The sequence below is a fragment of the Eurytemora carolleeae genome, unplaced genomic scaffold, assembly GCF_000591075.1.
Source record: "Eurytemora carolleeae unplaced genomic scaffold, Eaff_2.0 scaffold1605, whole genome shotgun sequence".
NCBI lineage: Eukaryota > Metazoa > Arthropoda > Copepoda > Calanoida > Temoridae > Eurytemora > Eurytemora carolleeae.
Genome location: NW_019402123.1, coordinates 29,029 through 32,668, shown reverse-complemented (window position 1 = coordinate 32,668; position 3,640 = coordinate 29,029). Strand labels below are relative to the sequence as shown.

Sequence of the window (3,640 nt, the reverse complement as noted above, 5' to 3'; positions counted from 1 at the left end):
TACTATCTTTCAATTTATCTATCTATCTATCTATTTGCTACTATCTTTCAATTTATCTATCTATCTATCTATTTGCTACTATCTTTCAATTTATCTATCTATCTATCTATTTGCTACTATCTTTCAATTTATCTATCTGTCTATCTATTTGTTACTATCTTTCAATTTATCTATCTATCTATCTATTTATCTATTAATTTATTTATCTATCTATTTATTTATCTATTTATCTATCTATCTATTTATCTATCTATCTATTTATCTATCTATCTATTTATTACTATCTTTCAATTTATCTATCAATCTATCTATCTATCTATATATTTATCTATTCAGCTATCTATTTATCTATCGATTAATCTATTGATTAATCTATTTATCTATCTATCTATTTATCTACCTATCTCTATTTAAATTTTAATACAGAGTTTATTTATTTATTTATTTATTTATTTATCTCTTTATCTATTTAACTCTTATCTATTTGTATATCCATATATCCAGTTAGCTAGACAGATTGATAGAAAGAAAGAGAGGTACAAAGAAAGGATAGACTGAAAAAGAGGGCTTGCTATAAAAAAAGGAAAAACATGATTAAAGAAATGTATTTATCTCTCAATTTATCTATCTATCTCTATCTAAATTTAATTTAAAGTTAATTTCTTTATCTATTTGTTTATTCTCCTATCTATCTATTTATCGTTATTTCTATTTATCTGTATACAGCTAACATATAAAGCACCTGCGATGGATAAAGAAACATATCTATATATCTATTGTTCTATCTATTTATCTATCTGTATCTCTATTTAAATTTGAATTTAAAGTTTATTTTGTTATCTACAATTGCATCCAGATATATCAGTTGTGAGTAATAAAGAAATAAGATGAATAAAGAAACGTATCTTTCTATCTATCTATAGATATTATCTTTTTATCTCAATATCGATATATAGATATAGATAGATAGAAGATATATAGATAGAAGATAGATAGATAGATAGATAGATATTATCTTATATCAGACTATCTATCTATCTATCTATTTATTTATCTATCTATTTATCTATCTATCTCTATCTAAATTTAATTTAAAGTTAATTTCTTTATCTATTTATTTATTTACCTATCTATCTATTTATCGTTATTTCTATTTATCTGTATACAGCTAACTAGACAGATTGACAAAAAGATAGACATATAAAGCGCCTGCGATGGTTAAAGAAATAAATCTATATATCTATACTTCTATCTATTTATCCATCTGTATCTCTTTTTAAATTTTAATTTAAAGTTTATTTTGTTATCTACTTGTATATCCAGATATATAATAGTTGTGGGTAAGGTAACCCATGTATAGAGAGAAATACTGCCAGTTAACTGCATAAAAAGGATAGAAAGAAAAAGAAATAAGATGAATAAAGAAACGTATCTTTCTATCTATCTAGATATTATCTTTTATCTCAATATCGATAGATAGATAGATAGATAGATATAGTTGTGTGTGAGTATGTCCTAGTATTGATTTCTCGAGTAAGAAAACAAGAAAAATCAATATTTTCCATTTACACAGATGCACAATTATTTAATATATTCTAGAGTCTTAGAGACTTATTCTAGAGTTTAAAATTTAAATAGACAAAGAGACTTATAACGAGTCACAGAGAGTTGGTTAAAGAGCTGGCGAGTCAAAGAGTCTTATTTATAGAGTTGAAATAGACAAAGAGACTTATTCATAGATTTTACCATTTAAATAGACAAAGAGACTTATTCATAGAGTATAACGAGTCACAGAGACTTATTCATAGAGTTTAAATAGACAAAGACACTTATTCATATAGTTTAAGGAGTCTCAGAGACTTATTCATAAAGTGTAAGAGTCAAAGAGACTTATTCATAGAGTGTAAGAGTCAAAGAGACTTATTCATAGAGTGTAAGAGTCAAAGAGACTTATTCATAGTTAAACGTGTAACAGAGACTTATGCATAGAGTTAAACGAGTCACAGTCACAGAGACTTATTCATAGAGTATGGCGAGTCAAAGAGACCTATTTATCGAGTATAAAGAGTCAGAGATGAAAAAGTCAAAAAGATTTATTTCAGAGCTTAAAGAGACCCAAGCAAGNTTAAAAGCATTAAATTTTTATAATTTTGATAATTCACACAATAGTTTCCTATGACCAGAATATTTCATTGATTTTTTCTGTGAAAGATGGATATAAAAGCATTAAATTTTTATAATTTTGATAATTCACACAATAGTTTCCTATGACCAGAATATTTCATTGATTTTTTCTGTGAAAGATGGATATAAAAGCATTAAATTTTTATAATTTTGATAATTCACACAATAGTTTCCTATGACCAGAATATTTCATTGATTTTTTCTGTGAAAGATGGATATAAAAGCATTAAATTTTTATAATTTTGATAATTCACATAATAGTTTCCTATGACCAGAATATTTCATTGATTTTTTCTGTGAAAGATGGATATAAAAGCATTAAATTTTTATAATTTTGATAATTCACACAATAGTTTCCTATGACCAGAATATTTCATTGATTTTTTCTGTGAAAGATGGATCCCATATCAGGCTGTAACATCCGTCTTGTGTTTACATTACCGCCCAGAGACAGTACACTGCAGTACAAAAGATGCGTTCACCTCTGAAATAACTTTCCTTGCATTATAACCTTGCCCGTGTCTCTCCTGAGTGCCACAATCGGTCCAGGGGTTTCTTAGTTATATGATCGGACAAACAGAGATTACAAGGTTGTATATATATATATAGATATGTCTGATAGACACAGATTATCCAATGTGCAATCATGCTCTCACGTACACTAAAAATCTTATGTTGTATGTTGTAGAAATTCGTGTTGATCGAGTGTATACACTAGTGTACACTGTACAGGGTTACACAAAGTTATAGAAATAAAAAACCTCAAGGCCAAGGAGTTGCCACACTTCAAAGTCTACCCAATCTAGAAAATTATCTTTATAACTCTTTGGATCTCAGTGTATCAGAAAGTTCAAATTATGACAAGACAATATCTTCCAAACTTGGAGAGTTTCGGTCGGAATCTATCTAGTTGTTGAACAAAATCATTTTAAACTCCCCAGAGCCTTTGAAAGTCGTCTTTGCCAGGTTTGCCAAGGATTTATTTCTCTGACGGAGACATACACACCAAACCCAACCCCCCCAACCCTGATACTCGATTGTGTACCAAAACCGCTCATGTTAAAGTGAAATAAGTTAAAATTCCAAGTGAAAACAATCTTTCTTCTTTTTTTTTAAACAAGCAATTATTTTCAGAAGACAATTATGTTTTAGTCACAAATCAATCACCTCTCTATTTCGAGTGTGTTAAGACCTAATAGTAAGTTACCCTTTCAAATACAATCATAATACTAGCAACAAACAATGTTCGGAACTTTATTTTCAATAGTATCAACTTATCAGTTTATAAATATTTACTCCGCTCATTCAACAACCTTAAACTGTATCCTTTACCATTTGTGTTTCTTAAAGTTGATCATTTGCTATTTTTTTTATTAAAACAAATACTCGCATTTTGTAACTCCAGAAACATTGTAATTAAATCATCCTTGTTTCAGGTTTGAAATATATTTTGCGA

General features: G+C 27.8%; 1 protein-coding gene across 1 annotated transcript in view; it reads right to left on the bottom strand.

Moving 5' to 3' along the window:
* Positions 1-3,640, bottom strand: part of LOC111717924 (zinc finger MYND domain-containing protein 19) — an 8,275-nt gene that overhangs the window by 2,666 nt on the left and 1,969 nt on the right. The gene's annotated exons all lie outside the window — the stretch shown is intronic.